The following is a 20,259-nucleotide window of genomic DNA, read 5'->3' on the forward strand; positions in this document are numbered from 1 at the left end:
CAAGATTAAACCAGCAACCACAAAGAAGGCAAACCCCACAGGGGTAAAGATGAACAATGACTTTATTAACAAAAATTCACCTTCAAACTTTCATTCAAAATCCCCCTTTTATAACTTGTTACTATGCAAATTTCTATAACAGTGTAAAACTAATAAATTCCCCAGCCTAAATATAACATATGTAATTAAAGCCTAAGTTATATTTCCAACCAGCCCACAGAAAAACTTAGACACAAAACAAATGCAAAACGCACAAGACTCACAAAACTTCGATCTCAACCGAAGCAAAGATCATAAACAAAATTTAGTTTGTTTGGTAAACTGAACCCAAAAGATCTTTGAGAGAGAGAGAGAGAGAGCACAAAATTCAAAGTGGTCTTCTTGTGTTGCTTGCAGAGAGAGGAACAATGGCTTGGTCCAGATCCTTCTGGCTGCCTTCGGAATGTTCATCCCTTTTAAAATGCCCAACATTCTAAACTGCCTCCCAGACAATGACTCTGTTTGGGCCTCCTTCCACTTCACAACCAGACCCAGTGCTGATTTGTCTTCCAAGTCCAGAAATTTCTAGATCATCTTCTGCACATGCCCAGTCTGTCTCCCACTCTCTCAGCAGTCCACCTTCACCTTGGGTCTCTAAGGCAAACTGTCACTTTCCAACACAAAACCACACAATACATAGGCCAATACACAACACAGAACTCTGATTCAAGGGGCATAGATAAATGGTGATGGTCGTTTTTATGATGACAATCTTTTATATGATTTGTTTTAAAATCTTCTAAAGGCTTTGCTTGTTCATTTTTTAAAATTTAGACATACAGCACGGTAACAGGTCCTTTTGGCCCAAGAGCCCATGTCGCCCAATTACACCCAATTGACCTACAACTCCTGGTACGTTTTTGAAGGGTGGTTGGAAAATGGAGCCCCCTGGGAAAACCCACACGGACACTACAGACAGAATGGGATTGGAACCCCAGTCCTAGTCACTGGCGCTGTAAAGGCGTTGCACTAACCGCTATGCCAACTGTGCCATCCCCTACCCCTTACCCCTTCCCTTTGACACTTGCAACTCTGAAGTTATTCGACCAAGTTGTCATTCACTCAAGGACTGGGTGAAAAGGGCACATCTGTTTCTCTCTTATCAAAAGAGAGGGTTCTTGAATTAAAAGGGCAACTGTTTGCGATTTTGCAATTCTCAAAATTGTTGTTTTTACTTAGTTTAAAAGACAGGAACAAAGATGGGGAAAGTTATGAGGGTTATGAGCCAAATGCAGACAAATGGGACTAGCTCAGCTGGAGAACTTGGCAATATGGGCATGTTAAGTTGAGAGGCCTGTTTCTGTGCTGTATAACTCTACATCACGATCACACGATGACTCGTGTGACCTCTCTCTCCAATGTCACACTTCTCCACAAGGTGACTTAATAGAGATCTACAAGATTCTGAGAGGTATAGAGGTATCTTTTTTTCCCCCAGGGCGGGAGTAGCAAATACCAGAGGACATCTGTACAAAGTGAAGGTAGGAAAATTTAGGGAAGATGTCAGGGATAGGTTTTTTTTACACAGAGAATTGTGGGTGCCTGGAATGCATTGCAGAGGGTGGTGTGTTACAAGCCCAAAGGACCCCAAAACCCAGCAGCAATAGACATTCACCAAGACAAGTAGTTATTTAAACAAAAGTTGTTTTTAATTAACTTTAAACATGAAAACAGAATCAAACTTTAACTTATCTCTACACTTAACTAACCCAAATTAAACCCCTTCTAATTCTAAGTGCACGTGTATGTAATGTGTGTGTAAATTTAAGAAAAGTTCTTTGGTTCACAGTTCAATCTCATTTCTCCTTCTTCCAAGTTCTCTGGATGCAGGCAATTCTTATACTGTGCATAGAATTTAACATGTATAAAGTTCACCAGGCTTTGGAGCTCGAAAGGTAAATGTTTACCGCTCAGGAAAGTTCTTGTAGGGTTGGCAGAGAGAGATGTGTTGTCCCAGGATTTCCACAACTGAGGTACCACCATTAGTCACCTCAAGGTCTAACTGATGAAACTTGCCCCATCAGGGTTTTCCAGATGGTAACCTCTTTATTTCAGGCCACCACAGAGTTCCTTTCTGTTCCCCTTATTCCAAGAGAAACATCAGACAGATAGCAGTTCCAGCCATCCACTGCTCTGGAGCTTTTCATCGGTTTCAACCAGCTTCCTGGCTTGCACTGTTCAGCTGCTTTTCAGTGTCACCCATACTAGCTGCGAGAGCTTGTTAACTTGTCTCTCTCTCTCTCTCTCTCTCTCCAACTGCCAACTGCCAGAAAGTCAATGTGACTCTCTCACTTGCAAAAAGCCCCACCTTCTTCAGCAAACAACAGGAGTTCTCCTCCCTTGGTCTTATATAAACAAAACCCAGGAGTGACTGTTCTGTGAGCACCTTGTAGGTACTTTTAAACAGCCAGTTTGTTACCTCCAAACAATGGTCTATTCATTTCATGACATCATTTCAATTAGCACCTACTTGTGAAATGTGCATAGCATTCTCCATAGTTTTGGCAATGTTCCTGAATATGAATTCTTCAGTCTTTCAAATAAGATCTGTTTTAAAATGTGTGTATGTATGTAACCCACTAATCTTACCAAATTTCTCCCAATATGTATCCATTACAAGTGGTGGAGGCTGAAACATTAGGGTCATTTAGGAGATGAAATGAAAATTGAGGGTTATATGGTAGGACGGTTTTAGTTTTTTTTAATTTGGAAGGAATATATCAGTCGGCACAACATCAAAGGCTGAAGCACCTGCACTGAGCTGCAGTGTTGTATGTAATGGCTGTGAACTATGAAGAATGTCTGAGGATGTTGGGGTTGAAGGAAATGACTAATTAATGCCACATGTCATTAGATTAAGTCATTAAAAGGGTGTATTCGAATGAGAATAGACTTCTAAGAAGTTATTTTGAAACCGCAATGTAGACATTAGAAAAACTAATTCATACTAATCTCAACTTGCATTAATCAATATTTTCTGAGCAGTTTCTGTATATCACAGAGGGGCCTTGACCTGCCAGCACACCTTTGAGATGTGGAGGATTTGGATTGGTGGAGAAAATGTCAGATTTCCACATGCATAACATCAGGAATTGGGATTGAACCCGGGCTGCTGGAGCCATGAGGCAGCAACACTAACTGCTGTGACATTGTGCCATCCTCAGTACGCTGAGCTGCTCCTTGTCCCCAGCCCGTGGACGTGGCACTTGAGGAGTGATTAATGGAGAATTGTCTGGGTTCAAATATCATCTTCACAGCTGTGTTAGATTTCAAGGAACTAATTAAATCTGAATTGAAAGAAAACGCTAGATTCAGCAATGGCAGTCTTGGAATTACCTGATTGTTACAAGATCATGATAAAGGTTCACAGACCTGAAATAATCCTCTCTCCATAGATGCTGCCTGACCTGCTGAGTTTTCCAGCGGTCTGGCAGGCATAGATAAAGTGGACAGCCAGTGCGTTTTTCCCAGAGTGGGAGTAGCAAACACCAGAAGACATCTGTACAAAGTGAAAGGAGGAAAGTTTAGGAGGGATATGATGGATACGTTTTTTAACACAGAGTTGTGGGTGCCTGGAATACCTTGCTGGTGTTGATGGTGGAAACTGAAACATTAGGGGCATTTAAGAGACTCTTAGACAGACATGTGTATGAAAGGAAAACAGAGGGTATGAGGTAGGAAGAGTTTAGATTTTATTTGGTAGGAATATATAGGTCGACACAACATTGAGGGCCTAATGAGTCAGGGGTGGGCAACCTTTGGCCTGCAATCCAAATTTATACGGCCCACAAATATCATGTACAACCGGCCCGTCGATGCAAGTAGTGCAAAAAAGTTAAATTCAGTCAAATTTGCATCTCTTTGTGTCAAATTTGCATCGCGTCAAGTCAGAGTCACGTTAGAGTTGCGTCGAATTCACATGGCGTCCCATCAAATTTGTGTCACGTCAAGTCAAATCCGTGTCGCGTGGTATCACTGTTTGGCACTACATTCGTGTTTGAGCAACTATTCTCAAAAATGAAGTACACCAAGAAACACTTGAGAACAAATATGACTAATGCTCATTTAAATGACGTCTTGCTATTGGCATCAACAACCATGTCACCCAGTATTGAGATGCTTTCAAACCACAAACAAAATCAAGTTTCCCACTGACTGAGCTGCTGTCCCTTTTGGGGTGAGTTATTTTGTTTTTATTGTGACTAATTTTTATCCTTTTTGACTTTTATATTTTTTGAAATTGTGAGTTTTTAATGACTAACTCATGATTTTTGGTGCATTTCCAGGTTTAAGGATGCCTTCCCTGACCTGAAATGCATCATTGTAGATTTTCTGAAGGAAAACGGTTGATCTCGATGCTTGAACCTTTTCCCAGTTATGTTCATACATTGTCCATTCTGTAATTCAAGCAGAGACAATCAGAAACTTCAATTACATAATGTCTGTCTTTCAGTATTTATTTCATTTATGGTAACAGTGCGGCCCGCCATTCAACCTCTGACACACTATCCAGCCCAGGCGTGGTAAGTGCCTGCTCTATGTTCTATGCTTCTTGGTTTTATTTCAGATTTCCATTTTCTCCAGGGTGTTTTATTTTAGGATCACTAATCTCTTCCAGGATTCTCCTGACACAGTTTAGCCTATACACATTAATCACACCCACCACTCTGGTCAAATCCTTACTGCCTCCACTGTTCAGGGTGTAATGTGGGCTTGTGAAAAAGCAGCTAGCAATCCTTTCCAGGAAATTCTGACATTCCAACCATAACATTCAACAGGAGCAAGGTGGGTGAAGTCACATTTTACCAGAACCACTGCAGTGCTTACTTGGCTCCACTGAGAAGGCAGGACCACACCCCAGTGTGACATTCTTTTTCTTCTTATACCACAACTCAAGATGGTGGCCTTACAGTAGTGACCAAAGTGACGAGAGCAATGATCTCGAGCTGTAACATACAAAAAACATCCTATCAGCCACTGGAAGTTTTATCACTTCTAAATCAATGCTTAGTTACACTAATCTCATTCATTAGCTGACATAAAAAGGTAGTGACACCTGTGACTGGACTTGGTCACCTTGGTAGAGGGATATCATCATTCAATCATCTCAGCAGCCCATCAGGATTCTCCTTTGAGTCAGCCCGCATCCAAGAACTTTACACCTACCACTGTGTGTGTCAGTACAACAATAACACCATCTGCAAATTTGCCGACAATACCACAGTAGTGGGTTGTATAAAGGAAGGGGATGAGTCAACATACAGGAGGGAGATAGAAAACTTGGCTGAATGGTGCACCAACAACAACCTCGCACTCAATGTCACCAAAACCTAAGAGCCGATTGTTGACTTCAGAAAGGGAAAGCCAGAGGTGTACGATCCATTGATCATTGAGGGATCAGAGGTGAAGAGGGTGAGCAAATTTAGATTGTTGGGAGTAACTATCTCAGAGGATCTTTCCTGGACCCAACACACCAATGGCATCATGAAGAAAGCACGTCAGCACCTCTACTTCCTCAGGAGTTCACGGAGGTTTGGTATGACATCAGAAACCCTGGCAATTTTCTAGAGATGTGTGGTGGAAAGTGTGCTGGCTGGCTGCAGCATGGTCTGGTATGGAAACACCAACACTCCTGAGTGCAAAGCCCTCCAAAAGGTAGGGACACAGACCAGGACATTACAGGCAAAACCCTCCCCACTATTGAGTGTATCTACAAGGAAAGCTGCCGTCAGAGAGCAGCAGCAATGATCAAAGGCCCTCACCACCCAGCACACACTCTGTTCCCACTGCTGCTATCAGGAAAGAGGTATAGATGCCACAAGACTCACACCACCCAGGTTCAGGAACCGCTGCTACCCCTCTACCTCAACAACAAAATGTAATTGGGGACACATTTAAGGTCTCTTATTTGTGCACTTTATTGATGTTCTTTGCTCTCCCTGTATTACACAGTCAGGTTTTTTTTACATTTACAGTTCTTTTGATTGTTTATATGTTCACGCTGTGTACAGTCAATTCTTGCACTGCCAATTAATGGTAATTCTGCCGCGCCCGCAGATAAATGAATTTCAGAGTTTTATGTGATATCATGTATGTACAAAGTGAAAGGACAATGAATCTGAAAATCTGAATTGCCAAACCATGATGGGTGCAGGACAATGCAACTCCTCTCTCTTTCACTTACTCACCACTACAACCAGATAACTTCAGTCGCAGCTTATCCCCATGATAATTATTGCCTCTTATAGTGATATTACAAGATCACAAGATGTAAGACAAGAAGTCGGCCCTTCGAATCTGCTCCGCCATTCTAATCATGAGCTGATCCATCCTCCCACTTGGCTCCACTCCTCGGCTTTCTCTCCATAACCCTTGATGCCCTGTTGAATAAATAGCTGTTAATCGCTGCTTTAAGTACGCCCAACGATCTCACATCCACAGCCACCTATAACAACAAGTTCCAGAGACTCACAACACACTGACTAGAGAAATATTTCTGCATCTCTGTTCTAAGTTGAGACCTTTCTTTCCTGAAGTTGGGCCCTCTTATCCAAGAATCCTTACCCTGGGAAACATCCTTGCCACATCTACTCTGTCCAGGCCTTTCAGCATTTGAAATGCCTCTATGAGGTCCTGCCTCATCCTTCAGTACTCCAATGAGTACAGTCCAAGAGTCGACAATTGTTCCTCATATACTAACCCTTTTATTCCTGGTATCAATCTAGTAAATCTTCTCTGAACCCTCGCCAACACCAGCACGTCCTTTCTCAAATAAACAACCCAAAACTGTACACAATACTCCAAGTGAAGACTCACCAGTGCCCCGTGGAGTTTCAACATCACATCCCTGCTCTTGTACGCTCTCCCTCTATAAATGAACACCAACATTGCATTCGCCTTCTTCACCACTGACTCAGCCTGGTGGTCAACCTTTAGGATATCCTTTACAAAGACTCCCAAGTCCCTTTTCACCTCAGAATTTTGAATTTTCTCCCCATCTAAATAATAGTCTGCCCATCTATTTCTTCTACCAAAGTGCATGACCGTACACTTTCCAACATTGTACTTCATCTGCCACCTCTTTTCTCATTCTCCTAATCTGTCCAATCCTCTCTGCAGCCTTTCCGTATCCTCAGCACCACCTCCCCTACCTCCTATTTTGGTATCATCTGCAAATTTAGCCCCATGGCTTTGTGCATGGTAGGTCACGTTTAACCGATCTTGTAGAGTTTTTTGAGGATATTACCAGGAATGTTGACAAAGGGATGGCTGTGGATGTTGTCCACATGAACTTTAGTAAGGCCTTTGACAAGGTCCCATATGGGAGGTTATTCAGGAAGATTCAGACACGAGGTATTCATGGTGAAGTAGTGAACTGGATTTGACAATGTCTGGATGGGAGAAGCCAAAGAGTGATGGCGGATCATTGCTTCTCAGACTGGAGACCTGTGACTAGTGGTATGCCTCAGGGATTGGTGTTGGGACCTTTGTTGTTTGTTGTCTATATCAATGATCTGGATGACAATGTGACTGAAAGATGGCGACGCTGCCGGAGCCCCTGTAGCGGCAGCGCTGCAACTGGTGCGGACCCTTGGAGGATAAGGGAGTGGAGATGCTGTGCTCTCACGGGGTCCAGCCGCCCAGTCGAGGGTGCTGGCGGTGGTTTTAGTTGAAATCCCAGGACCGGGGGTCTGCGCCCAAGATGGCAGCACCTATTAATCGGCAGTCTGACAGGAAGTCAGGAAGAGGCACTTAGGAAATTCCTGCCGGTAGCGAATCTGTCAGGCTTGCAGAAGGAAAAAAGAAATTTCATGCAACGTGACTCTTTTATTACTCTGACAATCAATCAAATCTTGAATCTTGGTAAAGTGGATCAACAAGTTTGCAGATGACACGAAGATTGGAGGCATTATGGACAGTGAAAAATGTTTTCTAACCTTGCAGAGGGATCTGGACCGGCTGGAAAAATGGACTGAAAAATGGCAGTTGGAATTTAATGCAGACAAGTGTGAGATGTTGCATTTTGGAAGGACAAACCAAGAAAGGACGTACAAGGTAAATGGTCAGACACTGAGTAGTGTGGTAGAACAGAGGGATCTGGGAATACAGATACATAATTCCCTGAAAGTGGTGTCACAGGTGGATAGGGTTGTAAAGAGAGCTTTTGGGATATTGGCCTTCATAAATCAAAATATTGAGTATAGGATTTTGGATGTTATGGTCAAGTTATATAAGATATTGGTGAGGCTAAATTTGGAGTATTGTGTGCAGTTTTGGTCACCTAACTGCAGGGAAGAAATCAATAAGATGGAAAGAGTGCAGAGAAGATTTATTAGGATGTTGCCTGGACATCAGGAACTGAGTTACAGGGAAAGGTTCAATAGGTTAGGACTTTATTTCCTGGACCATAGAAGACTGAGGGGAGATTTAATAGAGGTATTTAAAATTATGAGGGGGACAGACAGAGTAAACGTAGATAGACTTTTTCCACTGAGGGTAGGTAAGATACAAACCAGAGGACATGGGTTAAGAGTGAAAAGGGGAATGTTCAGGGGGAACATGAGAAAAATGAGGCATGGGATCCAAGAAGTCATTGCTTTGTGGATCAAGAACTGGATTACCCACAGAAGACAAAGAGTGGTTGTAGACAGGTCATATTCTGCATGGAGGTCAGTGACCAGCGATGTTCCTCAGGGATCTATTCTGGGACCATTACTCTTTGTGATTTTTATAAATCTCTTGGATGAGGAAGTGGAGGGAGGCGTGAGTAAGTTTACCGATTACACAAAGGTTGGGAGTGTTATGGATAGTGGGGAGGGCTGTCAGACATTGATACAATGCAGAACTGGGCTGAGAAGTGGCAGATGGAGTTCAGCCCAGATATGTATGAAGTGGTACATTTTGATAAATCAAATAAGATGGGAGAATATAGTTTTAATGGTAAGACTCGGCAGTGTGGAGGGTCAGAGGGATCTTGGGGTATGATCCATAGGATACTCAAAGCAACTGTGCAGGTTGATAATGTGGTTAAGAAGGTATAAGGTGTTTTAGCCTTCATTAATCATGGAATTGAATTTAGGAGCTGAGAGGTAATGGCGCAGCAATATAGGACCCTGGTCAGATCCCACTTGGAGTACTGGGCTCAGTTCTGGTCACCACACTACTGGAAGGATGAGGAAGTCATAGAAAAGAACAGCCGTTCTGGATGACCAGTCATATCTCGGAATGGATGCATGTCAGAATTTCCCTATCTGTGATATTGAAGAGTAAAAGGATCGATTTCCTTCCATTCTCTATCTCCGAATCCTTCTCATTCTCTCTGATTCTGCAGACCCTGAGCATCTAAAATCTACTGGCCTCTAAAATCTGTCTGACCGTCAGAATATTGAGCATCAGAATCAGAAAAAATGGGACACAAGGAGTTAAAAATTAGGTGAAATTTTTCAATATGGCAGCCACCAAGGCCGGCTCTCGCGAGAGGTTGGCCACCAGCCAACATAGCAGCCACCATAGATAGGCCCGATTTTCACCGTAATTGCATAAGTTTTATATTTTTTCTTTATTTTTTTAAAAGTTTGGTTATATATTTGGATGGACGTAGGTTGCAAAGGTCTCAAGTTGGGGAGAACCTGTATAATATAATGAGAGCCATTGATCATGTGAATAATTAGAGGCTTTTTCCCTGAGCTGAAATGGTTGCCACAAGAGGACACTGGTCTAAGGTGCAGAGGAGTAGGTACAGAGGAGATGTCAGGAGTAAGTTTTTTACACAGAGTGGTTGGTGCATGGAATGAGCTGCCAGCAACAGTGGTGGAGGCAGATATGATAGGGTCTTTTAAGAAACTTTTGGATAGGTACATGGGGCTCAGAAAAATAGAGGGCTACAGGTAAGCTTAGTAATTTTCAAGGTAGGGAGATGTTTCGGTTCAACTTTGCAAGCCGAAGGGGCTATATTGTGCTGTCAGTTTTCTATGTTTCTAACTTCTTCACACAGAGAGTGGTGGGAGTGTGGAACGAGCTGCCAGCTGAAGTGGTGAATGCAAGCTCAATATTAATATTTAAAAAGAATTTGGGCAGGTACACAGATGGGGGCGATATGGAGGACTATAGACTGGGTGGTGGTCAGTGGGACTAAGCAAAAGCAATGGGTCGGCATGACAAGAAGGGTTGAAGGGACCTGTTTCTGATTTGTGGTGTTCTATGGGTCCACAAAGCCATGTATTCCATAATCCAAATCATTTATATATGATGTAAAAAGAAGCGACCCCCAACGCCGACCTCTGCCGAACACCACTGGTAACCGGTAGCCAACCAGAAGAGGATCCCTCTAATCCTACTCTCTGTTTCCTGCTGACCAGCCAATGTTCTACCCATGCTAGTGTCCTTACTGTAATTCCATGAGATTCATCTTGTTTAACAGCCTGATGTGGGGCACCTTGCTGAAGGCCTTTTGAAAGTCCAAATACACAACATCCAGTGCGTCTCCCCTGACTATCCTACTTGTAATTGCTTCAAAAAATTGGAATAGCTTTGTCAAGCATGATTTTCCTTGAAGGAAACCTGGTGACTTAGGCCTTTCTTTTCATGCACCTCCAGGAACAGCACAACTCTGATTATCCAAAATTGGATTCTCCGAAATCCTTAGTTATCCAAAATTTCAAATGTCCCAACACTGATACCTCTATTCTGCTCTCCCAACGGCCCATCATGGGTCCACACACTGTGGGGCGACCGATGCAGGCGGTCAATGTGGGGATGTTCCCATACCACTGCCCAGCTCTCCCGGCGGCCTGGCGTGGGTCCCCGCACCCACTCTCCCGGTGGTCCAGCGTGGGTCCCCATGCCCACTCTCCCAGCAGCCCAACAAGAGTCCCCACACTGTGGGTCAGCCAGTGTTGGCGGTCAGTGTCCTCATACCGCTGGCCAGCTCTCCCGGAAGCCCGACGTGGGTCCCCGCACTGTGGGGCAGTCGGCACGGGCTGTCAGTGCGGGGAAATCCCGTGCGGGGCATCTCCATGCGGACGGCCCATGCTGGCCACCCCGCAGTGTGGGGAATCGTGTCAGGCTGTTGGGGGAGCGGGTGTGGGGGCTCATGTGGAGCTGTTGGGGAGGTGGGTTTGGGGACTCATGTCGGCTGTTGGGGGAGTGGGGGATCAGTATCAGTGTGGGGATGTCCCCGCTGACTGTCCCAACTCTGACAGCCAGCCATCCCAAAGCTAACAGCCCGAAGGGACAGGAGCCGGAGTGTGCTCAGAGGTGCATCCAGTGCAGCTATCCCTTCAGGTGGCCAGCACTGTGCTTTTAGCGCTGCCACCTGAACGGCAATTCAAAGGGCTGCTTTTGCTTCTACAGGTGCATTCTTGAAGGAGAATACACCTGATTTAGCACTTTTATATGGTTTGACACAACATGGAGGGCCAAAGGGCCGGTACAGTGCTGTAATGTTTTAATGTTTAATGTTAATCCAATTGCAAAAAAATTCAAAACCATTCATCAAACATGATTTCCCTTTCACAAATTCATGTCGGCTCTGCCCAATTTCTGAGACCACTGCAATTTGTTTCTTATTAATTGTCAAGAATCAAATCATACAGATAAAGGCTCTTCAGTCTACAGCCTGTCTGTGCTAGTCATTTAGTGCGCATCTATACATATCCCACGTCCTGCTTTGCGGAAACTGCCAAAATGTTTGGCCTGGAAGTCAGCCTGAAGAAAACTGAGGTCCTCCATCAGCCAGCTCCCCACCATGACTACCAGCCCCCCCACATCTCCATCGGGCACACAAAACTCAAAACGGTCAACCAGTTTACCTATCTCGGCTGCACCATTTCATCAGATGCAAGGATCGACAATGAGATAGACAACAGACTCGCCAAGGCAAATAGCGCCTTTGGAAGACTACACAAAAGAGTCTGGAAAAACAACCAACTGAAAAACCTCACAAAGATAAGCGTATACAGAGCCGTTGTCATACCCACACTCCTGTTCGGCTCCGAATCATGGGTCCTCTACCGGCACCACCTACGGCTCCTAGAACGCTTCCACCAGCGTTGTCTCCGCTCCATCCTCAACATCCATTGGAGCGCTCACACCCCTAACGTCGAGGTACTCGAGATGGCAGAGGTCGACAGCATCGAGTCCACGCTGCTGAAGATCCAGCTGCGCTGGATGGGTCACGTCTCCAGAATGGAGGACCATCGCCTTCCCAAGATCGTATTATATGGCGAGCTCTCCACTGGCCACCGTGACAGAGGTGCACCAAAGAAAAGGTACAAGGACTGCCTAAAGAAATCTCTTGGTGCCTGCCACATTGACCACCGCCAGTGGGCTGATAACGCCTCAAACCGTGCATCTTGGCGCCTCACAGTTTGGCGGGCAGCAGCCTCCTTTGAAGAAGACCGCAGAGCCCACCTCACTGACAAAAGGCAAAGGAGGAAAAACCCAACACCCAACCCCAACCAACCAATTTTCCCTTGCAACCGCTGCAATCGTGTCTGCCTGTCCCGCATCGGACTGGTCAGCCACAAACGAGCCTGCAGCTGACGTGGACTTTTTACCCCCTCCATAAATCTTCGTCCGCGAAGCCAAGCCAAAGAAAAAGAAAATACATATCCCAGGCACACTATCTACAGTGTTCCATAACATAGCACCACATATTAATCTATTGGAAGATAATTTTGCAAGTAATAAAAAGCATGCAGGATAAATATATTCCAAGGAAAAGGAAATTTGTCAAAGAAAAGATGGTACCAATGTGGCTAACAGAAGAGGTGAAGGCTAGGATAAAAGCAATGGGGAGGGGATACAAGGAAGTTTGAATTCGTGGGACATCAGACGACTGGGAATCCTTTATAAACTTACAGAGGCAAAGAAAGTCATAAGGAAAAGACGATTAGGAAAGAAAAGAAAAGGAGATTGCCAAACAATATTAAAAAAATACTGAGTTTTTTTTTAATACATAAAGAATAAAAGAGAGTATCGATAGAAAATAATGCTGTGGAAATTATAATGGATTATAAAGAGAAGGCAGAAGAAATAAATCAATACTTTATGTCAGTCTTCACTGTGGAAGACATGAGTAATGTTCTTGACAGTCAGAGGCTTCAGGGAGTAGAGTTAGATAGGAGGAGTCACATGATGAAGTAGTGGCCAGTAGGAGAATACCAGCCCTCTCCAGAAAAGAAGAAAAATAGTGAAGAAAAAGCAAAGCCCCAGACACACAAATCACAACAAATAAAAAATAAAGGTGTGGAGAAAATGGCACCTAAGAAAGAAAAACCAAAAACAACGGGAAGGAAAGACGCCAGAATGGAAAGGTGAAGGTCTTACCTGCACGAAAAACCAGGGATCCGCCGTGGAAAGAGGATCCCGCTCCCCGAAGTTAGTGGAGACCCCGCAGGGTCATGACCCACTGACCGTGGGACTTCAAAAATGGCTCACTGAGCCAAACAGAGGTGCGCAGGTGCGCACGACAAGGAGGGGGATCCAGCTGTGGAGTGAAACTCCACAGCACCACCAGCTGAGAGATGCCCAACAGCAGGGCTCCCAGCTGGAAGATAAAGAAAGCAATGGGAAAGGGAGGGGTGAGAAAGAAAAAAGGAAGCAAGAGACACAACAGATACCAGCCCAGAAGAAGAGGACAAACATCAAGAAACCATGGGAAAAAAAATACTCAACAAACTGAGGCAAGCAGCTCAATAAGAAAGTCAAAAGAGACACAGATATAAGGAAGAGAAGTAGAAGACACAAACCCAAGAGCAGACACAGAAGAAGAAAAACACTAAGCTCTGCACAAAGGAATAGGAGGTAAAATGAATGGATAGTATACAGATTTTTAAAAATTTCAAGAACAAATGAGAGCATTAAAAGAATGGTTGACACTAGAATTTAGTGAAATGAAAAGAAAAATGAAAAGTACAGAAGAAAAAGTGAGTAGAATAGAGCTGGTCATAGCAGATGTAGGGAAAAGATTAGAAAATGTGGAAGAACGTGTAATGGGTAGAAATGGAAGTGAACGACTTAAAAAGAAAATTGGAAGAAAGTGACAAAAAAGTTAAAGAAACACAGGAGTTGTTAGCTCAGAAGGTGGATATAATGGAAAACTATACTAGGCGAAACAAAATAAAGATAGTGGGCCTTAAGGAAGATGAAGGTGGCAAAGATATGAAAGAATTTATAAAAGAATGGATCCCAAAAGTCCTGGGAATGCCAGAAATGCAGGAAGGAATGGAAATAGAAAGGGCACACAGAAAATTACCCCGGAAACCACAGTCACAACAAAAACCAAGATCCGTTTTAGTAACATTTCTGAGATACACGACAAGAGAAAATATATTGGAGAAGGCAATGAATAAAATTAGAGAAGACAAGAAACCACTGGAATACAAAGGTCAAGAACATTTTTTCTACCCAGACATAAGTTTTGAACTCCTAAAGAAGAGGAAGGAGTTTAACACAGCAAAATCGATCCTATGGAAAAAAGGCTATAAACTTATATTAAGATATCCAGCGGTGCTTAAAATAGTTATCCCGGGGCACCAAAACAGACTGTTCTCGGATCCGGAGAAAGCACGAGAATTTGCAGAATGTCTGCAAGACAGAAAGAGAAATGAAGAGATGTAACAAGAACAAAGAACGATGACAAACTACATAAAAAGATTTAAAAATAATGTATAAGAACTAAAGGAGGGAAGAAAAGGGAAGTAAGGGAGAAGGGGGGAAAAAAGAGGAGGGGTTAAAAAAATTTTACCGTTCGAAATGTACCAGGGGCATAGGTTAAATGGGTGTAAATTGGTTGACATGGGCTCATGGGCCAAAATGCCTGTTATTGTACTGTATTTCTAAATTTAAATTTGAAAAAAATTCAGGGGACTAGATTTAGGGTGAAGATGATGGGGAGTGAAACATAAGCGTCTGCAGACACTGTGATTGTAGAATGAACACAAAAATGCTGGAAGAACCCAGCATTAGTATCCATAGGAGGTAAAGATATATAACCATTTTGTCTCTAACCCCATCAGGGACTTTATTCCATAGTAGTGATGTGGTGATATGTATTTACACCATTAGGTCACCAGGGGTCATCCAGGTGACCTTGTATATAAAGTAGTCCAGAGCTACAGTCTAGCCTTCCTGGTTTGTCTTACAAAGAGACAAGACCTCTTAGTGTACATATTAGTTGATTAAAGCTGACTTATACTCCCACTGCTGTTGTGGTTATTGTCAGTACAATTTAATAAACTAATATGATACCTACTAGGATGGAAGCTGCTTCTGCTCCAACATGCATTCCCGACCACCTGGAGACTCTTCCTGAGGAATGGAATCTGGGGATGACTAGCACGTACGTCCTTCCGAGGACAGACTGCGAGGAATCGCTGTACTGGAATTGTGGTGGAATGCAGGGAAGACCACAGAAGTATGATAGGGCAGGTAAGAAACGTCCAAGAGCCCTGCCTGCCCATGGGTTCGCCAGTACAGGTGCCACCGACCGTAAACCCCGGTCCGATCAGAAAGGGGTCACTACAAGTGCGGGTGGAAGGACCTCCACAATTTTTACTCCCGATCGCTATGTATGTGCAGAATTCCCAACCACTCCAGAGCCAGGGAAAGCAGACACCGCTACCGTCACTCCCCCAGCAGCAGTTTCCCCAGTAGCAGTACTCTAGAAATCCAGGGCACAAAATACGAAGGGTTCAAATTACTAGTACTCCCTCACCTCTGTGCCCCGGTACTATTGGGGTTAGATTTTCAGTGCCAGTTAGAAAGCATTACAATAGTGCACAACAGGCCTCACCCCGCACTACACCTTATGACGAAACAATACTACAGCCTGTCTGTCCTGAACATAGAATCCCCTCTGCTGTTCACACACCTGACCCCAGAATGCACACCAATAGCCACAAAGAGCAGCAGGTACAGCCCGAGGGATGGAGCCTTCATTAGGACAGAGGTCTGCAGGCTACTACAGGAGGGCATCATAGAGCAGAGCACCAGCCCCTGGAGAGCCCAGGTGGTTGTAGTAAAGTCAGGAGAAAAACTAAGCATGGTAGTGGATTACAGCTAGACAATCAACTAATTTACACAACTAGATGCCTACTCCCTGCCACGCATAGCAGACATGGTCAACAACATTGAGCAGTATAAGGTGTTCTCCTTCATAGACCTGAAATCAGCATACCACCAAATGCCCATTAGAAACAGCGATCGCATTTACATGGTACTGAAAGCAGTGTTCCCCTACTTAGACAATGTGACAATCTGTGGCCACATTCAGGAGGATCATGACACAAATGTAAAATGCTTCTTCCAGGCAGCCGAGGAAAGGAATCTAACGTACAACAGGAACAAATGCGTCTTTACCGCCAGGAAGTTACCAATCCTGGGCTACATAGCGCAGAACGGGGAAATCAGCCCAGACCCAGCCTATATGCACCCTCTCCTAGACCTCCCAGTGCCGCACACACACTGAAAGCACTAAAAAGGTGTTTGGGGCTGTTGGCTTACTACGCCTAATGGGTCCCCAACTACGCCGACAGGGCCCGCCCACTTATAAAAGCCTCAGTTTTCCCACTGTGCCCAGCAGCCACCAGAGCATTCAGGGACATTAGGGACCATATCACTAAAGCTACCATGCGATCCATAGATGAGTCGATCCCGTTTCAAGTAGAAACGGATGCATCCAATGTGGCTCTGGCAGCCACCCTAAACCAAAACGGATGACCGGTGCCCTTTTTCTTGTGAACCCTACAGGGGTCAGAAGTAAGACACTCAGCAGTAGAGAAGGAGGCCCTAGCCATTGTGGAAGCAGTAAGGCACTGGTGACATTATCTGGTGTGCAAACACCTCACCCTCATCACAGACCAATGGTCTGTGGCTTTTATGTTCGATAACCAGAACAGGGGGAGAATTAAGAATGGCAAAATCCTGCGCTGGCAGATAGAATTGTCTACATTTAACTACAACATTCTATACCACCCTGGGAGACTCAACGAGCCCCCGGACGTGTTGTCCAGAGGCACTTGTGCCATCCTTAACCACACGTCCCAGTTGTAGAGCTTGCACAATGAGCTGGGCCACCCGGGGGTCGCTAGACTGTTTCACTTCATTAAAACCCAAAACCTCCCATTTTCGGTAAAGGAAGTGAGGTCAGTGAACAAGAGCTGACCCATCTGTGCGGAATGCAAACCACAATTTTACCGGCCAGACAAAGCCACCCTGATAAAAGCTACCAAACATTTTGAGTGCCTCAGCCTCGATTTTAAAGCCCCACTCCCGTCCAATAATAGAAATGTCTATTTCCTAAACGTAATAGATGAATATTGCCATTTCCCCTTCGCAATCCCGTGCCTCCAACCCATCTTCAGCATATTTGGGTACCCGAACTACATACACACATACAGGGGTGCTGCATTCATGAGCATGGAAGTACAGCAGTACCTGCACGAGAGCGGGATTGCTACCAGCCGCACTACAAGTTACAATCCCAGGGGGTATGGACGTCGAAAGGGAAAATACCACTATCTGGAAAACGGTCCTCTTGACTTTAAAAGCAAAAGACCTGCCTGTTACTAGATGGCAAGAAGTGTTGCCAGAAGCCCTACACTCTATACGTTGTTTGTTGTGTACTGCCACTAACATGACCCCGCATGACTGTATCTTTTCTTTCACAAGGAAAGCCACGACAGGCCCAGTGCTGCCTAAATGGATGATGACACCAGGACCTGTTCTCCTCCGGAAGCACTGTAGATCCCACAAAGCGGACCCGCTGGTGGATCAAGTGGAGTTGAGGTACACGAATCCTCAGTACGCCTTTGTCACATTCTCAGATGGAAGAGAAGACTTGGTGGCCACCAGGGATCTCGCGCCGGCCGAATGTGTGAACAACGCGGAGGAAACACAGATGTTTACAGATCAACAAGGAGCACAGCAGCAGTCACTAGAACAATCATCCATCAAGTCACCCCAGAGGACTCTACCACCCACCCCAGAAATCAGGACTCTGGGTACGACCGCCCCACAAAATATCACCACCCTAGATTTGATGGCAGGAACTAATCCCATACAAGAGGTTCCCCAGCCCACATGGCAACATCACCAACCAGTACTTCCCACTCCCACACCTCCACCAAGAAAGGCTGAAAGGCGGACCACACTCCCCACCCCGAAACCAGAAGGCAAAAGAAGCACAAAAAACTTTGGACATAAACTTACAAACAAGGGAAGGAGGACGGGGTGGGGATAACAATTTTTTAAGGGGGGGTGAATGTGGTGATATGTAATTACACCACTAGGTCACCGGGAATACCCCTGGTGACCTTGTATATAAAGCAGCCCAGAGCTACAGTCTAGCCTTCCAGGTTTGTCTTGCAGAGAGACAAGACCTCTTAGTGTACATATTAGTTTATTAAAGTTGTCTTATACTGGCACTGCTGGTGTGGTTATTGTCAGTACAAGTGAATCAGTTGAATCCTCTGTTCAAGGAAGCAGTGGAGGCTGCCACATTAAATACATTTATGTCACAGTTATATAGATCTTTGCAAATGATGAGAATTAAGGTATATAGAAAAAGGCAGGTAGTTGGACCAGAGTCCATGGTCAGATCATCCATTATCTTATTGGATGGCCGACTTCTGCTCCTATTTCTCATGTTTTTGAGGATGGGGGAAGGAGAGGGAGAGATTATGAAATGAGAAGTGGGACTGAATTCATCACACTGAGATTTGGTCAGTTTTAAGTGAGGACATAGTTGAAAAAGCTTTCAGGTTGACATCTGGACATCCAGCCAGAATAAATGTAAGAAAATAGCCGAGACAACTTTGCAAGTCCTGTGAAGTACGCCACGGCCCCCCCCCCCCACCCCCCCGAGATCAGAACCAACTAATAAACATGTCTGGGAGCAGACCTCCAACTCAGTAGCATAGAGATTCCCTGATCATCAGAAGATCAGCAGGTTAAAGTGATTTCGAGAGCAAGGAGAAATGAGAAGAAATTAAAGCAACAAGTGCATAAAGGAGAGTCATGGACCTGTAGGTATCCAGCTGGCTGTATAATCAACATCTTGGACGTATCAAGGAGTCTCATAGGATGATTGGCAAGAAGTAACATCAAAATTCAAAAAGGGGCTTTGGAAGGAGTGGAACTAAATTTAAGAGTGAAGGAGTACTGTAATCATAGTGTAAATAAAGGCCTGATGACTTTTGTTTAATACCATGATAAATCTTTGCATGAATAGTGATTTATAAAATTATGGTAATTAGGAAATGTCATTGATTTATTACACGTGAACACTAATTGGCAACAAGGGGACATGCTTCACACGATCTACAACTTCCATGCCCCCTTGTACATCTATAGTTTAAAATGTTCCAGACCTAGTGAATCTCCTCTGCTCCTTCTCCAGTGCCCACACATCCTTCCTATAATGTGGCAGCTAAAATCACACTCTATTCTGCCTGTCTTCTTCACCACCTTAGCTGGACATCTTCTTGGGCTTGTACACCAAAGTCTCTGCAGTACTCCTGTGAGACTGTCCATGGGGCACATTCTAGTTCAATCATTCTTCTGAAGGAGAGTACCTTGTTATTAAGGATTAAATTCCATCCATTACTCTCCAAATCTCCCTTACTTTTCATCCCGTAGATGAAGACCAACATCTTCAATATCAACACCACCGCTACCATGGCCAGCAATTTCCTTATTGCTGATGTCATGTCTATCATTCTCTTGTGCTTCTCCCTCAGAAACAGTAAGGTGACACTTCTGGGGACAGACCTAGAACCTATGGTACTTTTGAAAACAGCAACCGGTGCATCTACCAGCTCTATAGACACTTCCTTAAGGAACCCTAACATGCATGTCTAACACAATCCACCAGAAGAACTCAGTGGGTGGAGGGGCATTAATGGAAGAAAAAAAAAATGAGTCAACATTTTTCTTTCCACTTACTTCCTCCAACAGATTGTGTTTGGCGTCTGATTACAACTTTTGTAGTCTCCTGGTGTCTAACAGGTAAGGTCATTGGTTCCAGGGGATTTCTCACTTTTACAATTCCAATAATTTCTCCAATCATAATTTTTTTTTAGGATTGCTAATATTTTCTTCCACTTTCACACTTGATCCATAGTTCCCAAGTATTGCAACATATTTGTTTCCTCTTCTACAAATATTTAATTTCCCAGATTGTGATGGGGCTGTCAAGCCCTTCGAAGTAGAGCTGCT

At 44.3% G+C, this 20,259-nt stretch overlaps 1 protein-coding gene across 3 annotated transcripts in view; it reads right to left on the reverse strand.

Annotated features, from left to right (window-relative positions):
* Positions 1-1,716: 1,716 nt before the first annotated feature.
* st3gal4 (ST3 beta-galactoside alpha-2,3-sialyltransferase 4) overlaps positions 1,717-20,259 on the reverse strand; it is a 161,801-nt gene continuing 143,258 nt past the window's right edge. Inside the window, exons 11-13 of one of the 3 annotated variants that reach the window (XR_011343262.1) lie at positions 19,987-20,254; positions 4,867-4,985; positions 1,717-4,436 (exon numbers count right to left, since the gene is read on the reverse strand). The gene's annotated coding sequence lies outside the window, so the exon portion shown is untranslated. Of the gene's footprint in view, positions 4,437-4,866; positions 4,986-6,404; positions 6,420-19,986; positions 20,258-20,259 lie in introns of those variants that run through there. The other 2 variants (XR_011343260.1, XR_011343261.1) reach the window with 2 other exon arrangements.

The sequence above is a fragment of the Narcine bancroftii genome, chromosome 8, assembly GCF_036971445.1.
Source record: "Narcine bancroftii isolate sNarBan1 chromosome 8, sNarBan1.hap1, whole genome shotgun sequence".
Lineage (NCBI taxonomy): Eukaryota > Metazoa > Chordata > Chondrichthyes > Torpediniformes > Narcinidae > Narcine > Narcine bancroftii.